The following is a 12,864-nucleotide window of genomic DNA, read 5'->3' as shown; positions in this document are numbered from 1 at the left end:
AAAGAGGACACAATAGAAGGAAGAATCAAAGGGCTGCAACTTCAAAGGTTGTATCTAAACTTAATCCTTGCTGCTGTGAAGTGTTTTGAATCTGGGAACCATTGTATGTCCTGTTAAAGTGTTCATCTAGTTACAAGTGAAGTTGTTTGATTAAGTATGATAATCTGCATAATGCTTGTCATTCATCACCTAGCTGAATTTTGTTTTGTTTCCCATATTCTTGAATAAAAGAGAATTGTTTGAACTAGAAAGTAAATATCCAATGTTGCATAAGTTAGAATGGAAGTTAATGGCGGTGAATGTGTTAGATTAAATGCATAACTCATGAAATAATTGCTGCATAATGTCATTTTCATTTAAGTGTGAGCTAGCTTGCTATTATAAAGGTTCCTATCAATAAAGAAAAAGCCCTTGAGAACAAAAATAAAATAGAAAAAAAAGGAAGTAGAAAAAGCCAATGTGGCAAGAAAAACAAAGAATAAAGGTTGGACACCAATAGCTTGGACCCTAGGACACATGCCTATGGTGTTCTTGTACTAGGATATGCTTGGACAAGTAAATTCTGAGGGGTATTTCAAAATCCGGTCACTTAGATCAATTGATTTGGGATGGCCTTCTGCTATATGCCTAATAAGGATATAATTGCTCTTCTTGTTCATTTCATTTTCTCTTAGTTTTGATGCTTGCTTGGGGACAAGCAAGAATTAAGTTTGGTGTTGTGATGACAGGTCATCATATACCCATTTTTCAAGCTAATTTCACTTGTTTTACTAGTCTTTATACACTTTCTTGCATCCTAAGTAAGTAATTTGGAATGAAAATGCATAATTTCTTTAAATCAAACAACCACCATTAAATTGATGCTAAATCATGAGGTTTGAGCAAGAATTAATTGATTTTTAATGAATTATAAACCTTATGAGTTTAGAGATACTTTGATTGGTTGTTTTGGTTTCTTGTAGGTGAAGAAAGGAAGAAAAGAAGAAAAACGTGGCTTAAGAAGTGTGGCGGGAGGCAAACACTGCCCTCCACAAGAGCACACTGCCCTCCAGGAGAGCAGCATATTGAACCAAGCCTTGATAAGCATCACTGCCTTGCCCACAACAAGGGCGGAGCACAATTTGATGCCAAGGACCAAAGGAAACAGAAACTCTGCCCTGCCCTCCTCAAGAGCAATATCGGGCTTCATCCAAGAATAATTCAAAAAGAAATTGCTTCCTAGTGTCTCCTATGGGTTTCGAACCCAAGAACAAGGAGGAAAGAAGTAGCGCTTAAACACAAGGAAAACAAGCAAAAATTGGCTTGCTTTCAATCTCCAAGAATCGAACACGACACCATGAGCAAGCAAGGAACTAGGCGTGACTTTGGTGCCAAGAAAACCAAGGAAAAAGGAGCAGCATATGCCTCCACCGAGTTTCGAACGTGGGACTTCACCATTGGCACATTGCCCTGCTATCTGCAAGGGTAGGGCAGCATTTCTTGGTGCATGGCACAAAAATTGGCGTGGCCAGCATGCACAATTAACGCGCACCAAGGGAGTCTCAGCCAGCACTTGGCGCACCATGCAACTCTGCCCTGCCCTCCACAAGGGCAGGGCAGCATCTTGAACGCCCATCACATGCACGAGGCCGCATGCACCATTTCCTGCTCTGCCCTCCACAAGGGCAGGGCAGCCTCCTGGAAGCTACTTTCTCTTGGGCTAAAAATTGGATTAAAAATCCAATTTAATTCATTTCTTCACTAAATCAAAAGCCCATCCAAATTCCAAAATCCAAGAACAGAAAGTGTATAAATAGGAGATAGTTTGATGTAATTAGAACCTTCTTTTTAATTTTTGAATTTTCACATCTTTAGACTTGATTTTTCGTTGAGAGCTTGGAACTGAGATTTTAGAGAATTGGGAAGGAGAATTGATCTCTCTTCTTCCTCGTTCTTGCTTGAGCACTTTTTACTTTTCTTGTTTGAGTCTTGGGTGTGAAGAATTGAGGAATTTCTGTCTCAATCTCCATTCAAGATCTCTTTGATTTTCCTACTGCATAATTGAGTTGAATTCAATTTCTCTTTAATTGCTTTGTGAACTTGGATCTGGGAAGGCAATTGAGATCTAGACTTTGCTATCTAGTCTCTGGAGTCCTGAGATCCAATTTTCCTTTTGGTTCTTCTGTTGAACCACTGCTACAATTTAAATTTCTATTTTCTGTTTGATATCTAGTTGAATTCAAATCATTTCTTACTTTGATAATTGTTGCAATTTAATTTCCCTTGCTTAAATTCTGAATTCCCAGTCCTCAAATCCCTTTTCCATTCAAGCAATTTATATTTCTTGCAATTTAAGTTACTGCAATTTACATTTCTTGCACTTAAGTTTTAGTCATTTAATTTTTTGTTCTTTAAGATTCAGCAACTTTACTTTCAATTCTCTTTAATTTCTGCAATTCCTCCCTCTCCGTTTACATTCTCTGCTATTTACTTACTGTTGGATACAAAATCACTCAACCAATACTTGATTCGCTTGACTAAATCAACCACTGAACTAAAATTGCTCAATCCTTCAATCCCTGTGGGATCGACCTCACTCCCGTGAATTTTATTACTTGATGCGACCCGGTACACTTGCCGGTGAGTTTTGTGTTGGATCGTTTTCCACACATCAGTAATTATGAGATTCTGCACTTAAAGTTGTCTTTCTAAAGCTTTTATAGAAAACTGCCTTTTTGCATTATTTTATCATTTTTATTAAAATATTATTTTTAATTAAATATTATTATTTAATATTTTATTATTATTTATTATTTTTTTATTAAATTTTCGAAAATTAACCTCCCTTTACCTTTTTACCTTTAAAATTCACTTTTTACCCTGGTAACTTTTAATATTTCTACTTTAACCACCCTAATTTTCAGAAATTACCAAATAACCCCTTAAACACCAAAAATTTTACCTCCTTGCCCTTTTAAGGATCTAAAGCCTGTTCTTCATTGTTCTTCATCACACTCAAAGTGTTCTTCATGTTCTTCATAAATTCTTCAAATTCTTTCTCTGTTTTTACCCGTTTTTCAGTCTTTTCAGCAACCGATTTTTACCATAATTCATAATAAATTAGCAGCCACTAAAACCCCATCTTTTCTACATGATTTTAACACAAATTGATCTTCAATTTAAGCCTAGGGTTTCGTTTTTCCAGCTGCCCCAAGAACATGAACTTTAAAGCTTGAATTTCATCAAATTTCATCAAAATTTCACCAAATTTTCACCAAGAATCAATCATATATGAAACCAATTTTTAGCACAGCCAAATCATACAACATTCACACAATTCAAACACAAATAATCAAGATTAATTTCGTGACACCCTACCTGATTTTGCTGCTCCTAATTCAGTTACACTTTCAGGTGGTCCTTTAGCACTTTTTCCTCCCAAATCACATCAAGAACAACTTTAAATCCAAAAACTCTCAACTAACCAAATCTCACTCAGCATGTTAGGAAGTGATTTCTAACCTTAGACTTGCTGGAAAGTCATGTTTCTTGGCCCTCAAGTCAAGTTAAGCATGATTCCTAAGGAAGAACATCAAGAAAACACATGTTTGAGCATGTTTCCTTGAAACCGAATCAAAAGAGAGATGGTGCAGCCAACTCACCTTGATTCCAGCCTTAATAAGTCATATGATCATGTGGAGAAATAAGAGAGGATCATTTTGGTCGGATTGGAATTTTGATTTGAGTTTTAGTTCAGCAGAAATTAAGCTTTGAGTATTTGGAACTAAGAACTTTTCTCTCTTTTTCTCTCTTGGAAATTTCGGCCACAAGGAGCAAATGAACCATCCTTGGGGGTTTTGGGGGTGTAGGGTGAGTTGTGATTGGTTGGCTTGGAGGTGGATTAAAATAATATTAAAATATCTCAGGTGTATAACTACTAAAACTAGGTGTATCGGAACACTTGTGAAAACATCTCTAAAAATTATTTTCTGAGCTACTAGCATAAATGACACTAGTAACATATTTATTATGAGAATAAAACATGTATAATGAGGCCTTAGCACCGCTAAAGTCATCAGAGAGTGCTGGTGTTAAGCTGCACCAGTAAACTGTGAACCCGGTTAAACCGATTTTCTATTTTTAACTAAAACTGACCAGGTAACCTTATAATATCATTCAAGAAGCTTCCAATACTAATATAATGATAATATTATCCTATTATCTCTCTTCTCTTGTGAATCAAGTCCAGTTCATCAAATTGAGACTATTTACAAAAAATAAAATCATAATTCCTAACCGATATGGTTCAAAAACTAGGTTCTTCGTGACTGCATTATCAAGCTTGCCTCGGAAAAGGTTCTAGCTTAAAGATGACATAATGAAAATGAGGATCGAGATACTTGATGATATATCAAAGGTTTTTCTCTTACTGATCTTCCAGAGAAATCCGTACTTTCAGAAAAGATCTCGCATACTCGAAAACCGGGGTTGTTACAATAGCCACCTCATCGGCTCCATGCCTTCGAGCTGTAGAACAAGCAACTTGAAAATCCTTTAGATGTCGGATGGGGTCTTGCCCGGAATCCCATGATACTTAGGTAGTAGATTTATCAAGCTACTCTTCAATTCAAAGTTTGGATCAAGGCTAGGATACCTTGCTTGCAACGGTTGAAGTATGATATCCAGAGCTCCTTGCTCATGCAAAGTGATCCAGCGTGGCTCTGCCATGTATGGCTCACCTGTAGGATGCAAAGATGTATTAGTAGTGCCAACAGAAGAATAGGAAGTAGCAGACTCCAAGTCACTCTCGGTACCGTCTAGTGATCCGGTATGTTCCTCAAGAGAGGCCGAAGCACTAGCCGTATAATCCAACCGCCGTCTAGCTTGCCGAGTGTGTAACAAAGTTCTTTCAATCTCGGGATCCAAATCGGTTAAGCTGGAATTCGGTTGAGACCGAGTCATCAAACTTGAGAACCATAGCACAAAAATAAAAGAAGCTAAACTATAGCTAAGTGTTGAAAGCAAACAAACTATCTACAATATTCACATATTCACATAACCAATATCAAGGCATATGTTGCAACCATTCCCCGGCAACGGCACCAAAAATTTGATGAGCGCTCGTGGACTATGTCGGAAGAGAATTTCTCAATAAAGTTGTGTTGCAAGTATAGCTCTACCAACAACAATCCTCGAGGATCAAATTTAGAAAGGAATTGGTTGTCACAAGTTCAACCCCAATAAAATATCCGAAGTATTCAAACATCGGGTCATCTCACAAGGAATGGGCAAACATATGCTTCAACATTGGTTAGAAATCCGGGGTTGTAAGTCATGGGCAAGGAATTAAACTAGGAATCTTACCAAACAAGTAATCTTAAAGTGTAAGGAAATAATTCAAATAACTAAGAAAGATGTGAGTAATTCCAAACTAAGAAGACAACATTCAATACAATTCTACTCTCAACTAAACAATAACTATAATCAAGGCAAAGCAATCAAGATTTTTGGATCTTCAAATAAGAATGATAAAAGCAACTCTTGGCTAGACATGAGAATTGGGGTCACTATCCTTGATTAATAACCATATCTTGATAATTATGAGGAACCAAACTCATTAAGTCTACTTCTATACTTGAAGTATGTTAAATGGTTTGGTCAACATCCACCCATAAGGTCTAACCTCACTACTAATTAACCTAGTAGTAGGCTAGTGTCAATTGCTATCAAATTGACTACTAAGGGTTCCCAAATCATCAAATCCATTAGACCCAATGACTCAAGTTTACCCAATTCCCTTGGCCTAAGCCAAGAGTAAAAAGAACTACTCCATAATCAAGGTAAACAATTCATCAAACACATGGTAGGCATTAACAAAAGACATGTTCAAATTGCAAATGGATTGAAATTAACAAATACCCACTAACAAGTATCAACATACAATCACTCAAACAACAAAATTAATCATAGAAATTATCAATGTAACATCAACGAACCAAGATTCATAACATTCATGCAATGGGTATAAAGTAACAATTGACAAGAATCCATAAAACTAACACAAGATCTAAGCAAAATTATACTAAGATATTCAAATTAAACAATCAAAACTAGTAATTAACAAGATCCAATTCGAAATTCAACAAGGGAAGATCAAATTAAAGCTAGATCTAGAGAAGAACAAGGGTTTCCCTCTCTAGAAGAACAAAGAACCCAAAAACTAGAAAATGTGTCTTAGTGTAAAAATGATTGATCCCCCATTCTCCTTAGCATCCTTGGGTCTTTTTCCATGCAGAAACAGCTTGAAATTGGGCCTAATAAGCCTCAGAAATTGCCAGGCACGATTTTCTTTAATGAGGTCATGTGCAGCTTTCCGCGCGTGCGCGCCATGTGTGTGTGCTCGCCGATTGCTTTTGTGATCCACGCGTGCACGCCAAGTGCGCGTGCGCGTCGATTGGAATTCTCTGGCCTGCGCAGATGCGTCGATCCTTGCGCGCCACTTTCAGCTGTCCTCATCCAGGCGTGCGTGTGAAGTGCGCGTGCGCGTCGGTATTGAAGTTCCCAAAATCCAAATCTTTATGTTCCTTCCTCTTGTGCATGCTTTCTTTCTCTCTTCTAGGCCTTTCTTACCCTATTAGTTTTGAAATCACTCAACAAATACATCACGGCGTCGAATGGCAATAAAGAGGATCAAAATATAGTAATTCTAAGGCAAAATAAGCATGTTTTCCATCATGGAGCAATATTAGGAAGTGAACACAAAACCATGCATTTCTTGTGAATAAGTGCGAGAAATATTGACAAAAACCCCCAAATTAAGCACAAGATAAACCACAAAATTGGGGTTTATCAAGAGTAAGGTCGATCCCACGGAGATTGTCGGCTTGAAGCAAGCTATGGTAATCTTGTAATTCTCAGTCAGGCGGATTCAAATGGTTATGGGATTTTGATAATTAAAAGATAAATAAAACATAAATAAAGATAGAGATACTTATGTAATTTATTGGTGGGAATTTCAGATAAGCGTGTAGAGATACGTCATTCCTTCTAAATTCTTGCTTTCCTACTGTCTTCATTCAATCATTCATACTCCTTTCCATGGCATGCTGTATATTCGGGCTTCACCGTTGTTAATGGCTACCTCCCGTCCTCTCAGTGAAAATGTATCAACTACGGGTTACGTAGGGCTAATCATCTGTCGATTCTCACTTGTGTTGGAATAGGATCCAGTAATCCTTTTGTGTCTGTCACTACACCCAACAGTCATGAGTTTGAAGCTCGTCACAGTCATCCCATCCCAGATCCTACTCAGAATACCACAGACAAGGTTTAGATTTTTTTAATCTCAAGAATGCTGCCAATTGATTCTAGCTTATACCACGAAGACTCTGATCTCACAAAATGGAAGGCTTTGTTGTCAGGAGAGGCAACCATGCGTTGTGAACCAAGAATCCAAGAGATATACATTCAAGCTTGTTTTCAGGTAGAACAGAAGTGGTTGTCAGACACGCATTCATAGGTGAGAATGGTGATGAGTGTCACTTGATCATCACATTCATCATGTTCTTGTGTGCGAATGAATATCTTAGAATAAGAATAAGCTTGAATTGAATAGAAGAACAATAGTACTTTGCATTAATACTTGAGGAACAACAGAACTCCACACCTTAATCTATGGTGTGTAGAAACTCCACCGTTGAAAATACAAAAGTGGTGAAGGTCCAGGCATGGCCGAATGGCCAGCCCCCATAAAAGTCTAAGATAGCATAAAACTTATCAAAGATCGATATAAGGATAATCCAAAGATGTCTAATACAATAGTAAAAGGTCCTATTTATACTAGACTAGTTACTAGGGTTTACAGAAAGAAGTAAATAATGCAGAAATCCATTTCCGGGCCCACTTGGTGTGTGCTTGGGCTGAGCATTGAAGCTTTCATGTGTAGAGACTTTCCTTGGAGTTAAACGCCAGCTTTTATGCTAGTTTGGGATTTTAACTATAGCTTTTATCCTATTTCTGGCGTTTAATGCCAGAATAGGGCAGGAAGTTGGCGTTTAAATGCCAGTTTGCGTCGTCAAAACTCGGACAAAGTATGGACTATTATATATTGATGGAATGCCCAGGATGTATACTTTCCAACGCAATTGAGAACTTCTGAATCCAATAACATCTACAGTCCTTTTTCGAGTAGCTCCAAAAAATCCATTTCGAATGCAGGAAGGTCAGAATCCAACAGCATCTGCAGTCCTTTTTCAGCCTCTAAATCAGATTTTTGCTCAGGTCCCTCAATTTCAGCCAGAAAATACCTGAAATCACAGAAAAACACACAAACTCATAGTAAAGTCCAGAAATGTGAATTTTGCATAAAAACTAATGAAAACATCCCTAAAGTAGCTAGATCCTACTAAAAACTACCTAAAAACAATGCCAAAAAACGTATAAATTATCCGCTCATTAATGCCTGAGATGCAATTCGCTGCAAAGCTTTCCCGACCACCTTAACCAAAATGGCAATAAAGTGGTTTGATAGCTTGCCACCAAAGTCAATAACAAGCTTCGATGACCTCGCCAAAATGTTCCTAGCTAGATTCTCCATCCAAAAAGATAAAGACAAACATGCCCCAAGCCTGTTAGGGATTAAGCAAGGAGATCGGGAGAGCCTCTGCAACTACATGGAAAGATTTAATAAGGCATGTATGGACATACAGAGTTTGCCAATAGAAGCAGCTATAATGGGCCTCATCAATGACCTATGAGAAGGACCTTTTAGCTACTCAATATCCAAAAAGCACCCAACGTCCCTGAACGAGGTACAAGAACGAGCAAAAGAGTATATTAACATGGAAGAGAACTCTCAACTAGGAGAAAATTCAAAATTCCGATTCTCCTACCTTCCTCGAAACAAGGCTAAAGAGTCCGGGAAAAAAGAAGACTAGCTTACTGAAAAACCTAGAAAATACCACAACTACACTCCACTAAGAGTGTCCATTGTGGATGTATACAGGGAGATATGCAACACTGAGAAAATCTCCCACCTTGCCCAATCAAACACAAAAGAAGGAGGGATGAAGAGGTTGGACGAACCAAACGCCCACCTCACATCCCTAAGAGACATGTTCATATGATAAACGGGGGATTCGTAGGAGGAGGGATTTCTATCAGCCCGCCAAAGACACCTTAAAGAGGAATATCATCTCGGAGAAGGGGACAGGTCGCTCAACCTCCCCACTATTACCTTTACCCAAGAAGACGCAACAGGCATCATACCGGGACACGATGATTCCATGGTCATTACTATCATACTCACCAACGCTAATCTCCACCAAACACTGGTAGACCAAGGAAGCTCCGCGGATATCTTGTTTAAATCCGCCTTTGACAAGCTCGGTTTGCAAGATAAAGAGCTCAAATCATATACGAATAGCTTGTTCAGACTGGGAGACACTCCAATCCAACCACTTGGATATATCTCACTATACACAACCTTTGGAAAAGGAACTCGGTCCAGGACACTTAACATAGACTACATAGTAGACGACGTGAGCCCAGCTTATAACGCCCTAATAGGTCGGACAACGCTAAACCAGCTCGCCACAATAGTCTCCACTCCACATCTGTGCATGAAATTTCCAAAAGATTGCGCGATGTTGTTACAATGAACGTATAAACCTTAAAGGTGACCCCAAAGGGGAGGAAATCAACACCATCAAACTCAGGGAAATTCGAGCTCGCGAGGAACTTCGACCGCAACCTGAAGGCCAGATCGAAGAAGTCCATAATGGGGATGATGATGACTTGCATCATTTACCTTTCTTTCTTGCATAAAAAGACCATAAAAGAGCACAAATCTCATTTGATCAGTACGATTCATGCATTAATTGATGAATATTATGGTACACTACTTTGAAGATGAGTTGTGCTAAATTGCAAGTGAAAAAAAGGTATCAAAAATGGGAAGAAGACAAGCAAGAAGCTGGGCGTGTGAAACTGGCATGTCACTTGAGGGCAAATGCCACAAAAATGTATTGGCGTGTCATGAGCGGATATTTTATACGCTTTTTGGGGGTAATTTCATGTAGATTTTAGTGTGTTTTAGTTAGTTTTTAGTATATTTTTATTAGTTTTTAAGCAAAATTTATATTTCTGGACTTTACTATGAGTTTGTGTGTTTTTCTGTGATTTCAGGTATTTTCTGGCTTAAATTGAGGGAGCTGAGCAAAAATCTGATTTAGGCTGAAAAAGGACTGCTGATGCTATTGGATTCTGACCTCCCTGCACTAAGAATAGATTGTTTGGAGCTACAGGAGTCCAAATGGCGCACTCTCAATTGGGTTGGAAAGTAGACATCTAGGGCTTTCCAGCAATATATAATAGTTCATACTTTGCACGGAGATAAATGACGTAAACTGGCATTTAACGCCAGTTCCATGTTGCATTCGGGCGTTCAGCGCCAGAAACAGGTTGCAAGTTGGAGTTCAGCGCCAGAAACAGGTTACAACCTGGCGTTCAACTCCAGAAACAGCCCAAGCACGTGAGAAGCTTAAGTCTCAGCCCTAGCACACACCAAGTGGGCCCCAGAAGTGGATTTCTGCACTATCCATCTTAGTTTACTCATTTTCTGTAAACCTAGGTTACTAGTTTAGTATTTAAACAACTTTTAGAGGCTTATTTTGTATCCCATGACACTTTTAGATCTAAACTTTATACCTTTTGACGGAATGAGTCTCTAAACTCCATTGTTGGGGGTGAGGAGCTCTGCAGCGTCTCGATGAATTAATGCAATTATTTCTGTTTTCCATTCAAACACGCTTGTTCCTATCTAAGATGTTCATTCGTGCTTCACTATGAAGAAGGTGATGATCCGTGACACTCATCACCTTCCTCAATCCATGAACGTATGCCTGACAATCACCTCCGTTCTACATTAGATTGAATGAGTATCTCTTAGATTCCTTAATCAGAATCTTCGTGGTATAAGCTAGAATCGATTGGCGGCATCCTTGAGAATCCGGAAGATCTAAACCTTGTCTATGGTATTCTAAGTAGGATTCGAGGATTGGATGACTGTGATGAGCTTCAAACTCGTGAGTGTTGGGCATAGTGACAGATGCAAAAGAATCAATGGATCCTATTCCGACATGATCGAGAACCAACAGATGATTAGCCGTGCTGTGACAGAGCATTTGGACCATTTTCACTAAGAGGATGGGAAGTAGCCATTGACAACGGTGACCCCTTACATACAGCTTGCCATGGAAGGAGCCTTGCATGTTTGAAAGTGAGAAAGCATTATGTTACAGGAATTTAGAAGACAAAGCATCTCCAAAACTCCAACATATTCTCCATTATTGCGTAATAATTATTTATTTTATGCCCTTTCACTTTTTACAATTAAAACTAAGAATCATTATTGATATTATTGATGTGTGGAAAACGTAAATAGGCAGGAAGCTTAAAGAGCAAGAAAAGTAAATTGGCAAAATCTTAAATGACAAGAAATCTAAATTGCATCAAATGTAAAGGGGATTGGGTGCAGGGAATTAAAACTTCAACAAGAAAATGTAAAGTGCAATCAAGCAAAGAAGTAAAAGATGAAGTAAGTGCAGCAGATTCATACAGAAATGAAAAATTGCTTGAAGAATTAAAAATAGAAAGCGATGCTTAATTTGCAGCAATTTAAACGAATGTTGAAGATCTCAGGGAATCAATGAGACTAGAAAACAAGTCTAGATCTCAATCCCTTCCTTGATCCAACAGAGAATAATTGCAGAAGAAAAGAGAGAAGCAATCAGTGAATACTCAAATTCAATCCTCAATTTCTTAGAAATATGCAGAAAGTAAACAAAGAGAATTCTCAAAGTGAGAATGAAACAAAATTCCTCCAATCTCACTCAAGATTCAAAACAGAAAAGAAAACTAAGAGAGAGAGAGCTATCTACTACTACTACTCCCTAATAGAGCAAGTCTCCCCTTCCGAGCTCTAATTGATGCCTTTATATAGGCTTTACAAAATAAAAATTGAAAATGAAATTAAAACAAATTACAAAAATGAAAATCCTAATTTAATTGATCCATGTGCCTTTGAGTGATGATGTGGGCTTTGCTTGCTTTGGATTTGAGGAGAAATGGGTTTGGTTGGCCTTGATTCAATTTGGAGAGGAATTGAATTTAAATGGAATTTTGGTTGAATTTTGGCCCATGATGCTCCCAGGAGGCTGCCCTGCCCTTGTGGAGGGCAGGGCAGGATTTGGTGCGTGCGGCCATGGTGCGGGCGTGGCGTGCGAGCTTAGTGCGTAGGATGCTGCCCTGCCCTCGCGGAGGGCAGGGCAGAAAAATCTGGTGCGCCAATTTGGTGCTTGTGCGTGCTGCTAGTGCTGCCGAAGGATGCCTTGGTGCGCCAGTTTGGTGTGCTGGCCGTGCCACAACAAAATGCTGCCTTGCCCTCATGGAGGGCAGGGCAGTGTTTCCAAAAATGAAGCTCCGTGTTCGAGACTTGGTGGATGCACACGCTACTTCTTTTCCTTGGTTTATTTTTGCTTATTTTTTGCCCTTAAAGATGCCTTTCGTTCCTGCCACAATTGTACACCAAATATAGATTGCTATATATCGTTGGAAAGCTCTGAATGTCAACTTTCCAACGCAACTGGAAGCACATCAATTGGACATCTGTAGCTCAAGTTATAGCCCTTTGAAGGAGGCATGGTCATGCTGTGTGCGGCCAGATTTTAACTTCGCGAAAATTCTTGCTTCCAACCTCACTTTGCATCACGATTCTGTCTTGCCCTTGGCAAGAGCAGGGCAGTGTGCGTGCTGGCTGCTTCTTTCTTTCTTTTGGTCATGGGCCACGCTTTTAAAAGCGTGGCCTAAGGCTCCAAAGTGTACCCT

The sequence above is a fragment of the Arachis duranensis genome, chromosome 3 (genome assembly GCF_000817695.3).
Source record: "Arachis duranensis cultivar V14167 chromosome 3, aradu.V14167.gnm2.J7QH, whole genome shotgun sequence".
NCBI classification, from domain to species: Eukaryota; Viridiplantae; Streptophyta; class Magnoliopsida; order Fabales; family Fabaceae; genus Arachis; species Arachis duranensis.
The sequence above is the reverse complement of the archived record's forward strand: the minus strand, read 5'-3'. Positions refer to the sequence as shown.